Source organism: Mustelus asterias, chromosome 4 (assembly GCF_964213995.1).
Source record: "Mustelus asterias chromosome 4, sMusAst1.hap1.1, whole genome shotgun sequence".
NCBI classification, from domain to species: domain Eukaryota; kingdom Metazoa; phylum Chordata; class Chondrichthyes; order Carcharhiniformes; family Triakidae; genus Mustelus; species Mustelus asterias.
The window spans coordinates 67,308,807-67,319,106 of NC_135804.1; the positions used below are offsets into that span (position 1 = coordinate 67,308,807).

Sequence of the window (10,300 nt, forward strand, 5' to 3'; positions counted from 1 at the left end):
TTCCTCTGCTCCAAGGAAAACAACCCCAGTCTATCCAATCTCTCCTCATAACTAAAACACTCCACTCCAGGCAAATCTCCTCTGCACCCTTTTCAGTGCTACACATTCCCTCCTATAATGTGGATTCCAGAACTGCACACAATATTCTAGCTGTGCTCTAACCAAAGTTATGTATGAATGAATAGTTACATGAATAAATTATATTTTTGCCAAAAAAACCCCACTAATGTTCAACCTTACGAGCCTTTAAACCTGTCAGTGAGACTTACTGCACAAACCCTTACATAGAAACATAGAAAACTACAGCACAAAACAGGCCCTTCGGCCCCACAAGTTGTGCCGAACATATCCCTACCTTTTAGGCCTATTTATAACCCTCCATCCTATTAAGTCCCATGTACTCATCCAGGAGTCTCTTAAAAGACCCTATTGAGTTTGCCTCCACCACCACTGACGGCAGCCGATTCCACTCGCCACCACCCTCTGTGTGAAAAACTTCCCCCTAACATTTCCCCTGGACCTACCCCCCAGCACCTTAAACCTGTGTCCTCTCGTAGCAGCCATTTCCACCCTGGGAAAAAGCCACTGAGAGTCCACCCGATCTATGCCTCTCAACATCTTATACACCTCTATTAGGTCTCCTCTCATCCTATGTCTCTCCAAGAAGAAAAGAGCGAGCTCCCTCAGCCTATCCTTATAAGGCATGCCACTCAATCCAGCCAACATCCTTGTAAATCTCCTCTGCACCCTTTCAATCTTTTCCACATCCTTCCTGTAATGAGGCGACCAGAACTGAGCACAGTACTCCAAGTGGGGTCTGACGAGGGTTTAATATAGCTGCATCATTATCCCCGGACTCCTAAACTCAATCCCTCGATTGATAAAGGCCAGCACACCATCTGCCTTCTTAATCACCTCCTCCACCTGCGGGGTCGATTTTAGAGTCCTATGGACCCAGACCCCAAGGTCCTTCCGATCCTCTACCGTACTAAGGGTCTTTCCCTTACAATCGAGGATACATTTGCAGACTTGTCAGTAGACCAGTGCAGTGGGACTAATGAAATAATTCTTTCAAAGAGGGATTTCCTTCTCTTCTACACTGTTTGGTCTATATTGCCCACAACGAGGAGTTTCTCCAGTTCCTTTCTGAAGCACTGCGGAGAATCTGCGCTCACCATATGGGCTGCCAACTTGTATGAAACAATAACACCCTTAGTAAACAAACATCTCTTGATATCGAGCCAGCTTCTATGCTCATATCCAATAGAAATTGCCCTGGCTTCCCCTGACATATCTAGTCCAGATAATCTGATCACACTGACACAGTCTGCTCCCTTCGTTACTTTAAATACTTCAGTGTCTGTACCCCTGCAGTTAAAGCTTTTCTAGGCAGGTTCTGCTTGTATCACAGCGATGCTAATGGTGTTGGCTCAGAGCCTATGTGTCAGGTTTTTAATTGAATTTGGCTCTTTGTGTATGACAGATTGTTAGTGTTTGGTTGATCTAATTAGCAGTTAGTAAGTGGAGAAGCCTTACAATTTACTTGGAGCTGCTGGGTTGTCAGTGTTAGTCTCCCACACTGACTGAGTTTCACACTCTGCTCGCAGTGTTTAACATATCTCTGCTCACAGTTAACTCTATCAGATTTAGCCCAGTAAATACCAGGATGGTAATGTGATTTGGAGTAACAGACTGTGCTCACACACCTCAGATTGCTATTTAAATGTGGCTCTCACAGGAGAAAAATAAATCACTTTTCATCCCTTTGTTTTGCTTTCCTCTCGCATACTTCCTGCCTCCTACTCTCCGCCACATTCCACTCTTTTATTCTCTCGCTTTGTCTCATCTTCATATTCCCTTTCTCGCTCACTTTTTTCCATTCATGGGATGTGGGCATCGTTGGCTGGGCCAGTATTTATTTCCCATCACTAATTGCCCTTGAACTGAGTGGCTTGCTAGACCATTTCAAAGGACAATTCAGAGTCAACCACATTGCTATGAGTCTGGTGTATGGGTATGGGTAAATCAGATGGGTAAGGATGGCAGATTTCAGACATTAGTGAGGCAGATGGGTATTTACAACAATTGATAATGTTTTCCTGGTCACCATTACTGAGACTAGCATTATATTCCAAATTTCTTTATCAAATTTAAATTCTGTCAGCTGCCGTGGTGAGATTTGAACTCTTTCCCCAGAACATTAGCCTGGGCCTCCAACTCACTCATCATTCTGACTTGGAAATATATCGCCATTCCTTCATTGTCACTGAGTCAAAATCCTTGAACTCCCTCCCCAACAGTTCTGTGGAGGTACAGACACCTTCGGGACTGCAGCGGTTCAAGAAGGTGGCTCACCATCACCTTCTCAGGAGCAACAAGGATGGGTAATAAATGCTGGTATAGCCAGCGACATCTACATCCCTTAAATGAATAAATAAAAAGTTTCCCATTGATCCCAGTTTTGTTTGGGCTCCTTGATGCCATACTTGGTCAAATGCAGCCTTGATGTCAAGGACAGCCACTCTCACCTAACTTGTGGCATTCAGCACTTTTTCCCACATTTGAACCAAGGCTATAATGAGGTCATCAGCTGAGTGACCTTGGCAGAACCCAAACTGAGTGTCAGTGAGCAGATTATTGTTGAGTAAGTGCCACTTGATAGCACTATTGATGACCCCTTTCAGCAATTTACTGATGATCAAGAGTAGACTGATGGGGCAGTGATGGGTTGGATTTGTACTGGTTTTTGTAGACAGGACATATTTGAGCAATTTTCCACATTGCAGGATAGAAAGATCGCTGGCGGAGGTCAAGATGGATCATCCACTTGACACTTTGGGTTGAAGATTGTTGAGAATGCTTCAGTCTTCTCTTTTGCACTGATGCATCATTGAGGATGGGGATATTTGTGGAGCCTCCTCTCCTGTTAGTTCTTTTATTGTCTACCATGAATCACGACTAGATGTAACAGGACTTAAGAGCTTAGATCTGATCCATTGGTTGTGGCATTGCTCAGCTCCCTCTATCACTTGCTGCTATTGTTGTTTGGCACGCAAGTAGCATTGTGTTGTTGCTTCACCAGGTTGACACCTTATTTTCATGTGTGAAGAAATACCTTGCTGAATGAGTACCAACAGGGAATTTCAAAATGCTGTTTGAAGTGACTTGGAATAATGCTGGAAATCAGTTGGACTGTGGAGAGAGAAACAGTGTTAGAATTTCAGGTTGATGACTTTCATCCTAATTTTCTATTTCTTTTTCAAATTTCAGTTTTTCATGGTTCTGTCATTCGCAACTCATCCATGCTAATTGTGTTTTAATTTTCTTTAATTGTATGCAGTTGGTGGACCTTAACTCATGATTCGCGGGACCTGTATAAATAGATGTAGATCGAAATAGTGATTAGTGTGTCTGCGTGTACTGTGTTATCCTCTAAATAATTGTACAAGTGCATAAATGTTGGCTCCAGTCTTATCCTTCACCAAGAGGGCGGTAATCTTTCCACTCATGTGTGGAATGAATTTGGTTATGTGCACCGATGCCAAGGTAATGGGTGCATTTGCTGCCATTGCTTTTCATGCACTGCTGAACTGTGCCAATCTGTTGTGTTATTGTGAGTAACAGCCAGGAACAAAGATAGCGCTGCTCCAATCATCACGGCTATGTTCTAGATGGTTTGGTATATTTCATTGCCTAGCTTTCTCCTTATTTTTGATTGGCTATCTCTGTAACTGAATTGGTTTGGTCAGTTGACAAATTTGTCTTAAACATTTGCATAGCTGGCAGGAAACGACTCCTGATCTGCAGATCTCATTTCCATATAGCACACAGCTGCCCCAAGGGTGAAATTATGTAAAAAAGATCATTGCAGTATGTAAATGCAGCATATGCAGAATTAGTTATGAGAAATGACGAACAAGAACTCCATCCTGTGAAGGAGTAGTAAACGTTTTATTCCCAGTAACAACACAGAAACATGCAGAGGGTAAGTGTGTGTGAGGTGACATCACTGCACAGTGTACTGGCCTGCGTCTGAACCATTGGATTTCTGTGTATGCAGATTTTGGTGGCCATTTGGTGTTGGCAAGTGACAGTGCAGAAAAGACATTTTTAAAATATTAGTTTTAAAGTTGCTTCGATATGGAATAAGAATAAATTTTACAAATTACCAGATTCACTAAATTCAATTTTAAATTTAAAACACTGGCATTTGAACTCATGACTTTTAGATTTTTAAGTTCAGTGCCGTAACCACTGCACTACCAAACATGAGAGAGGCATTTGTATTGTAGTTTGTATTTTATTTATTTAACAGAAGAAAATTTGAATGGGTAGTAAAAGATCAAGACAGGACAAAGATGTGTTTCAATTTGACAAGTTCAAAATAGAGTGAAGAGACTTGCTTTTTGAATCGATAGAAAATAGAAATGGAAAATTTCAAGTTTTTGAGTGTTTTCTTTATTTAAAACTGTTTTAATAGTGAGGAAAATAGCTCAGTAATTTCTTCCCATCAGCAAACATAATCAGGCAGAGGTGAAATGTCTCGGTGAATTTGGAGAATGGATGGCTCTTTGTGAACTGAAGGGTGAAGGTCAGAGAGACACAGGGCCCGATTTTACCATTGCGTCGCGCCTGTTTTCGGGTGCGAAAACGTGGTAAAGTCGGGTGTGAGGCCATTAACGCGATCCGCGCCCGCGTCCGCGCAGATTGCCACTTTACCGAAACCTGGGAATGGCGGCGATTCGATTCGTGCCCAAAACGGGCGCAACAGCAATTTAAATGCATTGTCATGCATTTAAATTGAATTGATGAACTGCCCGCCCAACTTTATCAGCATTTCCCCCTTTACAATCGCGTTTGCCAATCCGGAACTGCGCCATAATGGACCTGCTAAATAAAAGTCTGAATCGGGCGCTCCAGCTTCTGAAGAGCGCGTCCAGTGTTTCCAACGGCTCTCTGACTCAGATCAGTGGTGGGGGGGAGGAGGAAGGCGGGTCAGATCATTCTCTGGTTGGTGGGGTGAGAGCGAGGGAGGCCAGATCGTTGTCTGGTTAGCGGGGGGAGGAGGAGGAGGCGGGTCAGATGTATCTCTGGTGGGGGGGGGGGAGGGCTATTCGTTGTCTGGTGGTGGGGGCGGGGGGGCTGATCGTTGTCTGGTGGGAAGGGAGGAGGAGGCGGGTCAGATGTTCCTCTGGGGGAGGGGGGTGAGTGAGGCCAGACCATTCCCTGGGGGGGGAGGGTGAGTGAGGCCAGACCATTCCCTGCGGGGTGGGGGGTGGGGCGGGGATGAGTGAGGCCAGATCGTTGTCTGTGGGGGGGGGGGGGGGGGGGGGTGAGTGAGGCCAGACCATTCTCTTGCGGGGGGGGGGGGGGGGGGAGTGAGGCCAGATCATTGACTGCGGGGGGGTGGGGTGGGGTGAGGAGGGAGGCCCGATCACTCTCTGGTGGGGGGGAGGGAGGCAGATGGATCTCCGGTGGCGGGGGGGGGGGGTCAGATGGATCTCTGCTGGGGGGGCGGGGGCAGAGGGACCCGCTGCCACTCTGCGGGCGATCGGTGGGGGGGGAGGGGGTGGCAGGGGTGGCGATCGGTCTGGGTAGGGGGGGTTTGATAAGGGGGACAGTGATGTGTGCGTGCACCATCACTCCCGCTTGTCGCTCCCGGGCCGCTTTCTCCGCTTTCTGCGGCTCGGGAGCGACAAGCCGGAGCGATGGGCGAGCTTTTTCAAATTTTTTTCCAACTGCACATGCGCAGTTCAGAGTTCTGATCGTCTCGGCCGCGCTAAGCCCCGCCCACAGCGTGAATGGGACTGACGATGTTTTTTCAGGCTGAGTGCGTATGGGGGCACCTGAAAGCAGATTTCGAAGTCGGATCTACATTGCGCCCAGATTCAGCACTGAGAATGAAAATGGTAAAATCGGGCCCACAGTGTCTCTGTAAATTAGTGAATTTTGAAGGAAAAAACTGCATCTGGAAATTGGGGAAGAGAGTGTAGTGGTGGAGAGATGGTGAGCTTTGAGGACAGAGAATGACTCTTAAGGTCATTTTTGAGGAAGTAGTGACATTTATTTCACTTATAGCTTTTTTAGGTCAAAAATCTATCAACTCACCATTCTTAAAGTAAACTGTGTCTCACAATGAAAATAAAAGTGAATTAGAGACAGTGGGTTTGGGGGGGAAGGGGGTGGGGGGGAGGGGGGGTGGGGGGGAGGGGGGGTGGGTGGGTGAAATAGCGCAGCAGGCAAGGAGACAACAGCAGGGACCTGTAGCGGGACTTGTGACCAGCGTCTAGCCGATCGCGAGTCTCCTGGGCTCTTTTTTGGATGTAATCAGCGTCGCACAGGAAATCAGTGTGAGGCTGATTATAATATTGAAATTGGTATTTAAATATCAGTAGTGAGCCTGGGACTCTCCAGGCTCGCTAGTGCCTCTTCCCCACACCAGGAGAGGTTCCACCAGTGGACATTAAAGTTAGTCCCCATCAAGAGGGAACCAGATGTCATCACCTCGCTGGTGAGGACAAAGGCCATTGAAGCTCCCCACCATCCCCGGGGAGGTCGGGAGGGGGGGTCTCTTGGGCAGTGCCAGGCTGGCACCCTGGTACTGGGCACCCTGACACTGCCCACCAGGTTGTGCAGTGCCCGGTGAGTGGGGGGGGGGGGGGGGGGGGGGTGCGGGGGAGTGGAGGGGGGCAGGGCTGATTGGTAGTGGAGGGGGGGACCCGCTGTGCACTCTGCAATGGGATCGGTGGGAGAGGGAGGGAGGATGTAATCGGGGATGCACATGAAGGGGGATCGGGGCTCCACATTGGGGGGCTGGCGATTGGGGCTGGCCGGGGGTGAGTGGGGAGTCGGGTAGGCCAACGATCAGCAGGAGGGGCCTAGGAAGGAATCGGAAGGACGGCGACCGGGAGGCCGGCCATGGCGGGGGGGGGGGGGGAGGGAGGGAGGGAGGGAGGGAGGGAGGGTGGGGGGGCCCAATGCGCCGATCTTCTCACTGACAGATCGGCAAATGTGCAGTGGCCCAGCCTGGACGCTGATTCTGGCTTCACAAGGGATGAGGCCCCACCTCTCACTTACTGGCATAAATCACCCTGAGGCACTCTGTGGAGCACACAGTGATGGAGATTCTTAAAATTAAGTAAGTCCAAAAAACAGGGCTGCTGCTGTAGCCTGCTGTATCTCAGCACTGTCCTGCTGTATCTCAGCACTGTCCTGCTGTATCTCAGCAGTGTCCCGCTGTGTCTCAGCACTGTCCTGCTGTATCTCAGCACTGTCCTGCTGTATCTCAGCAGTGTCCCGCTGTGTCTCAGCACTGTCCTGCTGTATCTCAGCACTGTCCTGCTGTATCTCAGCAGTTCCCGCTGTGTCTCAGCACTGTCCTGCTGTATCTCAGCACTGTCCTGCTGTATCTCAGCACTGTCCTGCTGTGTCTCAGCACTGTCCTGCTGTATCTCAGCACTGTCCTGCTGTATCTCAGCACTGTCCTGCTGTGTCTCAGCACTGTCCTGCTGTGTCTCAGCACTGTCCCGCTGTGTCTCAGCGCTGTCCTGCTGTATCTCAGCACTGTCCTGCTGTGTCTCAGCACTGTCCTGCTGTGTCTCAGCACTGTCCCGCTGTGTCTCAGCGCTGTCCTGCTGTGTCTCAGCACTGTCCTGCTGTGTCTCAGCGCTGTCCTGCTGTATCTCAGCACTGTCCTGCTGTGTCTCAGCGCTGTCCTGCTGTGTCTCAGCACTGTCCTGCTGTGTCTCAGCACTGTCCTGCTGTGTCTCAGCACTGTCCTGCTGTGTCTCAGCACTGTCCCGCTGTGTCTCAGCGCTGTCCTGCTGTGTCTCAGCACTGTCCCGCTGTGTCTCAGCGCTGTCCTGCTGTGTCTCAGCACTGTCCCGCTGTGTCTCAGCGCTGTCCTGCTGTGTCTCAGCACTGTCCTGCTGTGTCTCAGCACTGTCCTGCTGTATCTCAGCACTGTCCCACTGGGTCTCGGGCAAGCCCTCAAGCCTCTCAGCCATAGGCTGCAGAACATCGAGAAGCCTGTTGAGTCCCTCAGCCTGCTGTGACTCAGCCGTGGCCCTCTGGAACTCTGCTGTTGCCTGCTGTGACCCAGCCATCGCTTGGAGCTGCCACTCATGGTTAGGATTCCTTGCCCAGGCTTTCCACCGCGGACATCACCCTTGCAGTGTTGGCCCGGGAATCACGCAAGACAGGCAATAGCTAGTCCACCTGAAAGCTTTAGGACTCCTCGCAACAGCCTGACAGTCGGTCCAGTGTGGCCATCAGCCCCTCCTGCATTCCCTGGCTCTGTTGCTGCTTCTCCAGCAGCTGAGGGAGAAGTGATCTCAGAGGCCCAGCATGTAGCCTGGGGCCAGCTGGCTCCTTGCCTCCGGCAGGCCCCCCCCAAGCCAGAGGCCTCGGACATTCCCTCGTCCACCCGATGTACATTATCAGATGTGTCATCCTCACCAGAGAGTGACCCAGAAGCCTCACCACTAACTCGACCCACCGATGTGAGAGTGTCTGGGATGGTGAGTTGTGAAGTGGAAGCTGACGCTAAACAGATGCCACCCTCAGAGGTCCCTTCACCCGCATCCTCCGAGGACTCGTCTGAGGTGTCAGGAGTGGGATGGGAGGGAGCCGCAGTGGGGGCCGCGATGCCAGATGGCCCAGGGGGTCCGTATCTGTTCCTGCAACACAGGACATAAGGTTAAGTGCAAGGGCGGGAGAATAATCTGGGATGCAAGAAAGTTGGTTGATATTTCTCCATTGAACATGGAACAAAGCACAAAGAAAAAGAACAGGCCCTTCGGCCCTCCAAGCCTGCACCGACCGATGCTGCCCATCTGAATTAAAACCCCTTACCCTTCCGGGGACCATATCCCTCTATTCCCATCCCATTCATGTATTTGTCAAGACGCCCCTTAAAAGTCACGACTGTATCTGCTTCCCGACCTCCCCCGGCAGCGAGTTCCAGACACCCACCATCCCCTGTGTAAAAACATGCCTCATACATCTCCTTTAAACCTTGCCTCTTGCACCTTATACTTATGCCCCCTAGTAACTGACTTAAATTGAGTGGATGTTTGACTGGTGCTTACTTCTCGACTCCAGTCTGACCATGATGTCGCTGATGGCCCCGATGTCCTCCTCTCAGCGCCCGCTCCTCAAAGGGGGTGAGGACTCGGAGGTCAGGCTCACCACCCCCTGTCTTTGCCCTCTCCCAACAGTTATGGGCATTCTTCTCCTGTGAGAGAGGGGGGGCTGTGTGTGGGGGGAGATGACGGGGGGTTGGGAGCGCTGTGATACTTTTAGTGGGGGGGGGAGGTGTTTGGGGTTCAGGGGCTGGAAACCTGCAAGGTGCTGGGGGTGGAGGGATCTGGGGGTGACTTGGATGAAGATGCTAGATGGGGTTCAGCACTCACCCTTGCAGTCCGCATGAAGTCATTAACCTTTTAGTGGCATTGCTTCCCTTTTCTGGGAGCCAGCCCATGGTACTAACCGAGGCGGCAACTGCCTCCCAGGCCACTTTGCCATCACCTCCCCTTAGGTCTGCATCCTGCTGGGGGGAAGAGGGTGCTCCACCTTGCCTCGACAGCATCCGGCAAACTGCTGAGGTCAGCTTCTGCAAATCTGGGCACTGACGTCTTGGACATTTTCCCTGCACTGCCTGCCTGTCTGTCCATTCTTGGGGTTTTTAGGAGCTGCCCCTTGTTCGCACAGATCAGCTTCAGGCAGTTTGGGAGAGCATCCCAGCATGTTAAATGCTTGTTAGCATTGAGGGGAAGGCCAGTAGCACTTGCAGGTGTGCTGATTGGGGCGGGGAGGGATCTGGGCCTCTATGATGATTGGGGGCAGGGGAGAGAGGGAGGTGTCAGACAGCCATCAGAGCCAGGGGAGATGGGGGCCATGTGCAGGTGGGTCTGGGGTGGGGGAGGGATCGTTGCCATTCTGCCTGCGATCAGTGTGGGGGAGGGGCTGCGATCGGTCTAGGTGGCAGTTGCAAGTCCGCCCAGCACTAAAACACAAAAATGGTAAAATACCACCCAATATATCTGTTTAATATTTTTTAGAAAATCATTCATTGTGGGATCATATCCACTCCATGAATAATGAGAGCAAGAAAAGACTAGAATTTCAAGATTGCTAGCTTGAAACAAATGCTCAAAAGGAAGGACATCTCTCAAACTAAATGGACAGATCCAAGTCATCAACTGATTATTTTACAGAAAGAGATGCATGTACAAAGACAGTCTTTAGGATCGGAAAGAAGGTGTCTCATGATGCAATGCTTTGTGCAGAACATGAATTT

The 10,300-nt window shown here is 50.2% G+C and overlaps 1 protein-coding gene across 1 annotated transcript in view; it reads left to right on the top strand.

Annotated features, from left to right (window-relative positions):
• necab2 (N-terminal EF-hand calcium binding protein 2) overlaps positions 1-10,300 on the top strand; it is a 190,181-nt gene that overhangs the window by 173,824 nt on the left and 6,057 nt on the right. The gene's annotated exons all lie outside the window — the stretch shown is intronic.